Raw genomic sequence first — 11,559 nt, 5'->3', positions numbered from 1 at the left:
GGCCTAAAACACAGCATGGGGAAGTGGTTAAAGGCTCTGGAGCCAGATGCCAGGTTCAGATCCCGGCTCTGCCACTTAGCAGCAGGGTGGCCTCACATGAGTGACTTAACTTCTTTGTGCCTCAGTGTTCTATACAATGAGGAGGATAATAGTTGCACCTACCTCATAGAGATGGAGTGAGCATTAAGTGAGTTAATTTGCATAAAGGACATAGAATAGTGCCTGGACAGTACTGTATGAGTCTGTTAGCATTATTATGTGCTTGTGCACAGTTCTCCCGGGGTCAGGAGCAGCATGGTGTGAGCGGAGAATAGCTTTATTATCATACAGCCTCGGATTCAAATCCTGGCTCTCCCGTTTACTAGCTGTGTGACTTTGGATGAATGACTTACCCTCTCTGGGCCTCAGCTTCCTCAGCAGTAAAATGGGGATAATAACAGCTGTCACTTTTGAGAGTTGTTAGCAAGATTAATATTTGCACAAGTGCTTTCTCAAAAGGTAGAATGCCACAGACACTGTATGCTTTAAAAAATATTATTAATAATTCTGTTCAAGATCCTATTTGAAATCTTTAAGTCCTTTGCCTCTTCCTGCCTCACCTCTGACTCAGGGATGCCTCTCACCCCTTCTGGGCACTGATTGCTTCCCAGTGTCTGATCTACCCCTGGACCATGGTAGACAAAGCATTTTCTGATCCTCCCCGTTGACGCTGAACATGCGGAAGATAGCCAGAGCACACAGGAGTATCCACGTTTGTGCCCCTGTTTTCCTCTGGGTGGGGAAATAACCTCTCTCACGTGCTCAGCACTTGGACGCCTACAAAGGCCCTTCCCACCTGTTAGTTACCACCTCTCGGGCCCTCCCTCACAACCACTCTGGGCCACAAGAGGGCCAGGCAGGCTCTGTTTAGTTCCGTCTTACAGATGGGGGTGCCGAGGCTCAGAGAAGGGAAGAGACTTGCCTACAGCTCCCATAGCAAGGAACTGAGACCAAGTCTTGAGACAGTGTTCTCAGAGGTAATGTCCAAGCAAAAGTCCCCTTTTCTGTGTTTTGGGACCCGTTTGCAAGGCTTTACCCCTGTAGACACATATGTTGGCCCATTCCACCTTCATAAACAGAGTCTTGAGTCGCCAAAGAAAAATCGTGTCATGAACTGGAAATAGAATACCTATTTGAATCCCACAGGCGTTTGAGCTTGGTGATCAGAAGGTCAGTGTGCTGCAGTGGTGACTTTAAGCAGCCTCTGTCTTCCTTCGAGGAGTCATTCTAACGGCCGGCATTGTTCCAGTTGGATCATGACTGGTCCAAATCACTTGGAAACTCCCTTGTCTCCTCCAGACTCAGGATCAGAACCCCAGACTTCTCTAACAGCTACGGGGTTTCAGTTTAGGTCGGTGACTCGGAGCGGGGCCAGGAGGTAGGGGTGTGGGGGCGGCGGGGTTACAGAATTCCCAAGGGTGTGGGTAGTTGGTAAAAGCATATTCAATATCCCTGTTTCTTCCTGGTGGTCTAAGCTTCAGAAAGTCAAGCTTGTATCAACATCTTTTTGGTTGGTGTGGGATACGTACAACATGGAGGCAGTGCTTGAGCGAAGACTGAGAAACGTGGAGCCAGACAGGTTCTCTAAAAAGGCAGAACCGCCTGCCTGGGACAACACTGGGCTCACTTCTGCTCAAACTGCTTCTGTTATTGGAAAGATGACCTGACTCTATTTACACAGATTTAAGAGTCTGTCTGTGACAGTCCAGGGCCAAGTCCTAGTATCCACTGGTCATGATGCAGGAAGGGCCAGGCTCCGAGTAACCAGGACATTTCCGAAGGGGCAGGAGAGGCCACAGTTTCATGTTCTGGAGGAAGAAGTCTCTGCAGGCGCTCGTCACTTCTGGACTTCGTTTCTCCTGATAACTAGACGCCATGGGCGTGCAGGGCAGACGGGAGGGGGGTGGGTGTGACTGTTCAAGCTGGAAGGGTCTTTCGGCCAACCTTCTCATTGTCACATCCGGAGAAGGCGAGGGGTTCGCTCAAGCTTACCAGAGACTTGGCATCAGCACCAAGAGTAGAAACTGTCTCTAAACTCCCAAGTCAGTGTCCCTTCCGCCCCCGCCCACATGGCGCAGCAGCCCCACCACCGGCTTATTGTGTTTATCCTCTAGACGCACGGTTCCTCCAGGGCCCACTCTGCCTCTGTGCTGTTCAGTACGGTAGTGCCCACGTCGGAGCTGAGAGGTACCGGAAGTGTAAAATACACCCAGGACGTGGAAGACTGAGTGTGAAAGAAAGAAAGTAAAATATCTCATTAACAATTTTTATATTAATTACCTGTTGAAATGATAATATTTTGGGGGCTGGCCCCGTGGCCGAGTGGTTAAGTTCGCGCGCTCCGCTGCAGGCGGCCCAGTGTTTCGTTAGTTCGAATCCTGGGCGCGGACATGGCACTGCTCATCAGACCACGCTGAGGCAGCGTCCCACATGCCACAACTAGAAGAACCCACAACGAAGAATACACAACTATGTACCGGGGGGGCTTTGGGGAGAAAAAGGAAAAAATAAAAATCTTTAGAAATGATAATATTTTGGATATATTGAGTGAAATAAAACATACGAAATTAATTTCTTTTTTTTTTTTACTTTTTTTAACTTAGCTACTAGAAAATTCCATATGTGACTTGCATTATATTTCTATTGGCCAGCCCTATGCTAAATCTCCAGCAGAACTAACCGTGTTGTCAGTTCTGAAGCGATGCCCAGACAGGGCAGACCAGGTAATGGAGGAAGGTCCCAGCAGATGGCAAGAAGCCAAGGCCCGGACTGGCAGGCAGGAAGGCCAGCGAGCCCAGGGTCAGAGGCTGGGCCAGAGTCAGGCAGACCGGTAGTATCTAGTAAGGAGACTCTGATAGGCAGCTCATGGGGGCAGAGCCACAGGCCATGGGGTTGGGGGGCCTGACTACAATCCTGGGAAGACTGGGAGTGCATGGAGAGGGCAGCAGTCCTGGAAGGCAGGGATTATATACTTGAGGGCCTGATCTCTCTACTGGGATGAATCCTAGTTCTGCCACTTGCTAGCTGTGTGACCTTGGACAAGTTACTTAACCTCTCTGTGCCTCAGGTTCCTCATCTGTAAAATGAGAGTAATGCTAAGAGTTCCTATGTCATAGGATACATGTAAAGCTCTTGGAATAGTGCCTGGTACATAGCAACTATTCAAAAGGTGTTAGTTCTCATTATTATCATTACTTGTCAGGGAAGCAAGCTGGGATTGTGCTCCTCTTATGGCACCCTTCTGTGGTCCTAGGATGGGTCCAGGCTGCTGGGCTAGAGGGCTAGCTGTTGGATCGGGGGTACAAGACAGAGGCCAAGTTGGCATGAAACCAGTTGCAGGTGATGTTGACCCTCAAGCCGGGAGTCCAAGTGAAGCTTCAGCTGAGGCCGGGGTTCAACCCTAGGGGCCAGGGTGGTGGCTCTGTGGCCATAGCTGTGGGCATAAGAGGCTGCAGGCCCAGGAAACCAGGCGGCTCAGCTCAGGCAGCCTGGGTCCCCATTGCTCTTTCTGGGACCATCCCTAGATATGAGAGGCTTTGTCCCAGCTCCGCCACACGCAGGGTTTCTGGGCCTCGGCTCTGCAAGGGAAAATCACATGGAGACGTATAAATCCCTCTGTCTGTAGCTCAAATAACAAGACCCAGCTCTTGTTGCAAAGCAAGAAGCAGCACTTGACGGCTCCAAGTGATGCCGTTTCTGTTTGTGCTTGTCTCTAGGCTCAGAGAGCTTGTGGAGGCAGACACAACACCCCATTGATATTCTCAGTCATGCCCAGGAGTTGAGTTCTTCCCCAATAGTGGGGTTGAGCCTGGATCTGGCCCTGCAGATAGCTAAATCCTAGAAAGTGTGTCCTGCTCCCCTCCCTCCTCCTCCACCCCGCTATGTTTGAGGCCCTGCAGAGAGGGAAGCACCAGTGTCAGTGGTAGACTTGGAACCAAAAGGATCTAGGAAATACCTTTTAATATCTGGCCTAATCCAGCAAGGTGTGAGACGCTGGATAGGAGATCCAGCGAGGCTGGGATGATGCAGTCTGAGGAAGGGACTGATTTCTGCTTTCCCCATGGCTGATATTCCTCCTCAACTTCAGAAGTGGGAGAGAAGACTTGCCCATCTGTTTGGAATTTACTATAAGAAAAAAGAGAGATGGGGAGGGAGGGAGAGAGAGAGGGAGAAAGAGGAATGAGGCATTTGTGTGTGTGTGTGTGTGTGTGTGTGTGTGAGACAGAGAGAGAGAAAGATAGAAAGAGAGAGAGAGAGAGAGAAACTGAAAGAGAATCTAATCTCCTTGGCCACCACCTCCCCAAACCTGCTCCTTAGCATCGATCCTTAGCAGCGTGGGCATGGACAGCAACATAGGAGTTTTCAAAGCAGCCTGTGGCGAGGGCTTTGAGTGGACTGGTTATTGCCAGGTGGTCATCTTAATGCTAGAGTGAGATTTGGCTAGCCCACTAGGCTCAAGTAGCTGAGCAACCATCACCAGATGCTTCTGGAAATGTTGTATATGTGTGCATGCACAAAGTGTGTGTGTGTGCATATATGTTTTGTTGGGGATATCTCTGCCCCAGCCCCGCTGGGAGCCCAGAGGGCATCCAGGGACAGCCTTAGCCTGGTCTCTGGTGGGTGTGGGTGGAGAGGAAGGCTAGAGCAGACTGAACAAAGAGGCGGGCAGAGCTGAGAGGAGGAAGGAGCTGGGCAGAGACTTTTGGTGCCCTGGGGAAGACTAGCCAGTGGCAGGCTGGGAGCTCTATTACTAGAAACAAGACCACTGGGCTGGTCCCCTAAGCCCGGGTGCTCACCATTCGACCACACTGCCTACAACCACCTGTGGGTGTTTGAGGCTTGCCTGGGTGGAGGGATGTGGAGGGGAAACTAGTAGAAACCTCCTCACGGGGGCCTATAGTTGCCAAGCAAGTCCAGAGAGACCTGTCCGACTTCACAGAGACCCCGTGAAAGAGTCCACCCAGACCCTAGGTTTGAGCTGGGCCAGGACAGACTGAGAGGGGCAGGGAATCTGCTTTCCTACAAAATCAGAACACCAAGAAAGGGGACCAGTGTGAAGTGAAAGGAGCACTGGATGGGGAGTCAGGAGGCCTCTGTTTTAGACTTAGTCCAGAGTCTGCTCTGCTGTGAGACCCTGAGCAATGCCTTCCCCTCTCTGGGCCTCAGAGTCTCTATCTCTGAGTGAGGGCGCCCAGCTCCGTGATCCCCAATGCCAGCCCTGATTAAGTCAGGACTCACTGAATCAAGATATACAGATTCTATTCATGTCTGTGGACATCTTTGAATTCTTCACATCTGAGACTCAGTGGGACCTCCCAGAGCAATCATTTTTCCAGGCACACCCCACTTCCCCCCAACAACTGCCTAGCCCCAGATAGGAATCTTACAGACTTGCCTTGAGGGGAAGGGGTGAGCTGCCCACCACCTCTCCCACCGCACTTGCGCCTCCGGAAGTCCTTCCTGTGTCTCCCTTTCATCCCTTCTTTATATTAGGGTTCTCCTGGAAGTAGTGTCTCTAGGGTCCCATTTTTAATTTCTTTTGTTTCCCCCAACCAGGGAGAGGAAGAATCTGACTGCACATCTGTTTGGAATTTGGGGTGGGGGTAGGGAAATGAGGCAGCTTGCTTCTCCTGCACTCCATGAGTCCCAGGGTAGGGAGAACCGGTGAGAGCCAGGCCCTCCCCGCCTCCCCGCCCCCCACCCCCCATGGTCCCTGTCAGCTGCCTTCTTGGCCTTTCTCATGTCGGAGACAAACAAACAATCAGGAGGCAGACCTGAAACCTTGTGCTGAGACTGCAAACAGCGTGGCCGGGCTCCGGCCTTAATGGGCCCCAGCCCTGGCCTGTCTGCTCCCGCCCGGCCTGCCTGCCTCCAATGTGTTTCTGATTTGTACTGAGCTAGCGGCTCTGCCATGCTGAATGTGGCAGCTGCCTCAGCCCCGCCTCTCGGGGATCCAGGGGTGGGAAGGTTGGGAGAAGCCAGCTTGGTGTAGAGGCCGCGGTAGGAACTTCTGCGATGTATACACAGACGTGGCCAGGGGAAGGGGGTGGGCGGAGGGATGGATTTCAGCTGGCTATAAACAAACATGTTTCTCATTTAGGGACCCAGGGGTGCCAGTCATCAGATCCCCCTTACCCATTTTCCAGCGGCAGGCAGAGCGAGAATTGGAGTGGGGATGCCTGGGGACTAGAATGGGCTCTTTTCAAGGAGTCCCATTCCCAAAAGGTGGTGGGGATTTTCTGAGGCTGGGAAAGGCAGAGTTGAGCATGAAGAAAACGAAGTTCCAGCAACTCTTGCCTCCAGAAAAGGCATAGGGTAGGGAGGCAGGAAGTTCTGTCTGCGAAATAACTGAGCAGCAGGGGCTAGGAAATGCAATGTTTCTGACCCTCCCCACCCCAAATCCTGGAATGGGAGAATTTCAGATGTCATGGGGCCATTTGCTCCAGGGAACAAAGTGTCCATCAAGAAGGTGGTCCCTGGGCCTGGATGGCTTGGCCCTGGGCCACTAAGGGAGGGCGTCGTGTCATCTTTGCTAGTTTGCCTTGCACGCCTACCCTGACATTCGGATTGGCATCTTCTTGCACACTTGGGCTAAGCGTCCTGGCACATTTTCTTTGCCCTTTTATCCTGGCTCGCTGTTTAAAGATAATACCTATGTGTTCTACAATGCTGAGGGGATCATCTGAGAAGATGAAGGAGTTGGCCAGTTTGAGGCCTAAGTAGTTCTCTCAAATCATATGATAAAATTGGTTTTCTTTTATCAATTCCCCCACATCTTTCCCAGGCCCTTAAGCCACTGCTTCCCATCTCAGCGAAGGCTTTGTCACTGGAATCAGGGCTAAGACTGGGGTCAGGGTCAAGGTCGAATCGAAACAACTGACTTCACTACGTAGACCTAAGCAGGGTGCGTGGAGACATCCTTTAGGCCCTGGCCCTGACCATTGTGCAACCAGCACTCTCTCAGCCTGGACCCAGCCTAGAGATTGGACCTAGTGAGAAGCCAGGCCCAGAGGGTAGTGGGGTGCTACAGCAGCTGGGCAAAAATATGAGGGGCCACAGGGAACCTCCGATTCTGTCTGCAAGTTGGCGGGGCCAGTCTGGGCTGCTGAGACGAGAGTTCGTCCCAACTTTGCAGCCTCCCTTCCAGACCTCCATTCATGGGAGTGTGGGAGGGTGGGGGAGCAGAATGTCCTCGGGAAAGCAGCCCCTGGGACCCTGTGGCTTTGTGGCTATTTATTCCTCCTCCTGATTTTTCTCAAGCCCTAAACATTTCTCACAGTGTCTAGCCAGTTCTAGTTATGCAAGCAGCATTGTGTGTTAACAAGAAAAATATCCATCGGTGGTGTGTGGAATCCAAGGGCCTTTGTCCCCCAAGCCACCCAGCACTTCCTTTCTAGCTGCAATGCCAGGCCCTGCTGTGAGGTGGGGGGATGGAGACCATCTTCATAACCATCGCCTCTGTCGCACAATGGGACATATACGCCAAGCCTCTGTGTGTGTGTGCATGCGCATGCATGTGGTGTGTGTGAGGGGAACACCTTGCCCTGTGGACCTTTGGGAGTGAGGGCACCTGCCTTGACCTCAGCAGTGTCGGGGTGGGCAGAGTGGCTGGGCAGATCTCCCTCCTATATGCAGTGCCCCTATTCGCAGCCAGGCGGCCGCCCCTCCTCTGCTTCCCCAGAGAAGTTCATCTCTCCTCTTTCTTTCTTCTTTCTCCCCCCTTCCTGGCTTCTCCATGGCTCTCCCAGGCCCAGAAGCCTTTGAGCCCAGGCCTGAGAGTTCTGCTGTAGAGGCAACAGAGGCAAGCGGCAGCTAGGGCAAACAGCAGGTTGCCCATACCTGGTGAGAAAAGCAAGCCCCCTGCTGAGCTCTGCCACCAATGGGCTGCAGGGTCCTGGAAAATTCATGCCCCAAACTGAATCTATTTCCCCATTTAAAACACGGGGTGGGGAGGTCAGATTAGACGGCCATGAGGGGCGCCGCAGCCCAGGCAGGTGACAACCCAGGGCCCCACCTGCTGCTCCCCACTGTGCTGGGCCGGTACTGCTGGCAGTGCCCAGGGGCTCTGAGTCTTTTCTCAAGGCAGCAGCTCCTTGAACCCTTCCTCATAGCTGGCCCTGGCTATGAGGTGGGCCCGGCCCAGGCTCCACCACGATGATAACGGGGGACAGAGTCCATTCATCCATTCCCTCATTCATTCATTCGTCTAATAATCAGGTATTGATACCCACAGTGTGTCAGGTACTGTCCAACTGCATCCAGCCCAAAAGACTTAGTGCCCTCGTACCTCTGTGGTCAGAGGCTGCTGCCTGGCCTCTCCTTAGCTCAGCAACTTCTTTCCCAGGCTCTAGAGAGGTTGCTCCCAACTTCCACCTCTCCCCCACCCCAGCCCAGGCTAACGGTCAGTGGCCCCTGAGCTCACACTTTCTGGAGGGCCGCCTGGCTGCTCTTCCAGGACGTGCCCCACCTCTTCCAGAATAGGCCTCCAGACGCCCCCACCCCACCCCCCACGCATGTCTCTTTTGCAGGTTATTTGGCCCTGTCTCCTTTTCTCACCTGTTCTCTCTCCAAACACTACAGATCCCTCCCCTTGCTTTGCTTTATCTAAGGTGTGGCTGGGCCCTGGGTCTCCTTCTGGATCCAGCCTACAGTCATACAAACACCACACACACGTCCCAGGTCGTGACACTGAGTCCCCCACCCCCTGGAGCACCTCTGAGCCCGGCTCCTTTCTGCGCAGCTGTGGGCAGTCATATTGACAAAGAGAGACTTGGGGCAGCCAACAAGGAGGGGCATGTGAATCAGTGTGGGACTGGCTACGCACGTGGGCAAGGATGGTGGAGGGATGTGGGCTAGAGGGCATGAGGGTGGGTAGGTGCCGGTTGAGTGGGGATGGAGGAGTATGTCGGGGGACAGCCAGCTGGGGTATGTGTCAGAGTGAATGGGCCGGTGTGTGGCTCCATGTGTGACCCTCCCAGCAGCTGTCAGCCCGTATTAGTGCACACGTGGGTGAGCCTGCATGTGGGCGCAAAAGGCCGCAGGGTACAGGAGAGGGTGGAAAAAAGGCACTGGCTGCGGGGGCGGAAAACATTTCTGGTCCTGGCTCTGCTGCCAGGTGTCTAAGGCCCTTCCCCCTCTCTGGGCCTCAGTTTCTCCATCTGTAACCTCAGAGGGTTGAATTGGAGGTCTCTAAGGGCTACTGCAGTTCTAAAAGGCTCTGGTTCCTTGATGTCCTGTGTACTAGGGCAGCCTCAGAAACTCTTCTTTCGTGCAGAAGAAGGACACCAGGGAAGGAAACTCAGAGCCACCTCTGAAATATCGATAAAGCTGCCTTTACTCTTTCGTAAATCTCAGACTCTCCTTCCACTTTTGTCTTCTCAGAACCAATCTAAGGGCAGAGGCGGAGGAGAGTGGGGCTGTGTCTGAGAAACCTCCCCTAGTGCAGGAGGGCTGGGGCATTTCTCCAGGAGGGCCTCAGGGCAGCAGTAGTGGAGTGCAAGCTTGGACATCTTGGGAGGCCAGCAAACACTCTGTTTGCTAGCAGGAAGGGTGTTACAGATAAAGAAAAATAGCGAAGTTTTCTGAAGATGCTTGTATTCACACTTTACATAGGATTTTTAATTTGCATTTATTATTATTACTATTTTATTGAGAATGGCTTGGGGGACTGGTAGGAACTTAGAGGAGGCTGAAATCTCCCACGCTACCCTTGGTACCACCACTGCTGAGATGGATTTTAATCCTGACCTTACCCCTAGCTTCCCTGGATGACCTTGGGCAAGTCACTCCCCTTTCCTGTACCTCAGTTTGCCCGTCTGTACAATACTAGAGGGGGCAAGGAGTGGTGTCCATTGTTCCCAAGGGCCTACCTAGCCAGCTGTCACATGCAACAGTTCCACGGTTCTCCCAAGACCTTTGGCTGTGGAGAAGTTGTGCAAGGGGAGGTCAGTTCCATTCACATTCCAGTGAAAACACAAGGCCGGGCTTGCTAGCTCAGGCAGGGGAGCACACTTTCTAAGTCTTGATTTGAGGTCAGAGAGGTGAACGGACTTGCCCAATGTCACAGAGCAAGGGGGTCACACAGCCTGGCCCAGACCAGGTCTTCCGGGTCCCAGCCCAGCGGTCCTCCATTGTCCCCCACCCGTACACAGTTGATTTACCTCGGGGGGTTCTAGGAAAATGGGTGGGAACTAAGAGAGCTCTCGAGATCCACAGCTGGGTCTGAGAAGGTTAAATTCCCAGCTGGAAGCATTCACCGAGGCCTCTAGAAACGGAGCAGTCCTTACAACTTGCAAATAAGTACTTCAGGCCACAGGAAATGATCCTAGACCACAAGGTCCCAGGATTGCACCAGAACAGTCCTGCCTGCGTGTCAGCCAGCATGTGGGAGAGGCAGCCTGGGTGGGGAGGGGAAGAAGGAGTCCTACAGACCTCGGCTTTAGGCCCAGCTCTGTTATTTTGCTAGCCGAGGAAACTTGGGCAAGTCATCCCCCAGCCCCATTTGTGAAATGGCAATGATAATGGGGCCATACGAGGAATAACTGGGGAGAACTGGCCCCACTGCTGTGCCGGGGCGTTGCAAACCGGAAAACACTGCTCAGGCGGTGGGGGGGGGGGGGGGGGGGGACTGTTCTGTTCTGAGAACTGCTGCTTGTCCCCATGACCTCTGGGTAACTTCAGAGGAGGTCACCTTGGAGGTGCCATATTCCAGGGCTGGTGCCTCTCCTTTCCGGAGAGTGGAGAAAGCTGGGGATTATCTATTCTGTGTAGGGAGGGAGGTGAACGGATGTGCCCTTGGGGTGGAGGAGAGTGGGAGCTGGGGGCCTGCGGAGCAGCCTTTCATGTGGGGGCTGAACTGAGGGGTCCTGAGGCAGAGCTGAGGCCTGTGGGCAGGAATGCCATTCCACAAAGCCGCCCCACGTCGCTGAGCCCTGCCATGACCACAGCAGCACATGGGGGACCTGAGGGAGGGGGGCGGGGCTTCTGGTCTTTTCTCTGGGAAGAATCTCCTTCCAAGAGGGTCCCGGCTAGAACACAGGATTTCCATTTCAATGCTCCCTGGCAAGCTGCCCTCCCCAGAAATCTGCTAAAGGCTCACGGAAAAGCCTTTAAAAATACACTAATTACAAACAATTCCTCCGCTTCTCCTGATTTCCCTCCACGCGGCACTGGGGGCAGGGCTGGGCTGGGCAGGGGAGGGGGCAGTGGAGCGGAGGGGTCACTTACTTGCAAATTCAGCTTTGTGTGTGAAAGCCTGGCCTGAGCCCAGGCTGGAGCACTGACCCAAGTAAGTGGGCCAGGACTTGGGTGCCCGCTTCCTTCTGGGTGCCCAAAGGCCTAGCTGGGCCTGGGTAACTGGAGAAGCTATGAAAGCCTAGAGCAGGCACCTGGGAATAGGCAATGGGTCTCCAGGAAACCTGTTCTGAATGGGGCCAGAATGGGAACTTCAGGGGGCACTGCTTGCCCTCAACCAGCTAGGACCCCAGGTACTGGCCCTCCACCCTGCCCTGCCCCCCTGCT

Source organism: Equus asinus, chromosome X (assembly GCF_041296235.1).
Source record: "Equus asinus isolate D_3611 breed Donkey chromosome X, EquAss-T2T_v2, whole genome shotgun sequence".
Lineage (NCBI taxonomy): Eukaryota > Metazoa > Chordata > Mammalia > Perissodactyla > Equidae > Equus > Equus asinus.
This window is presented reverse-complemented; position numbering follows the sequence as displayed.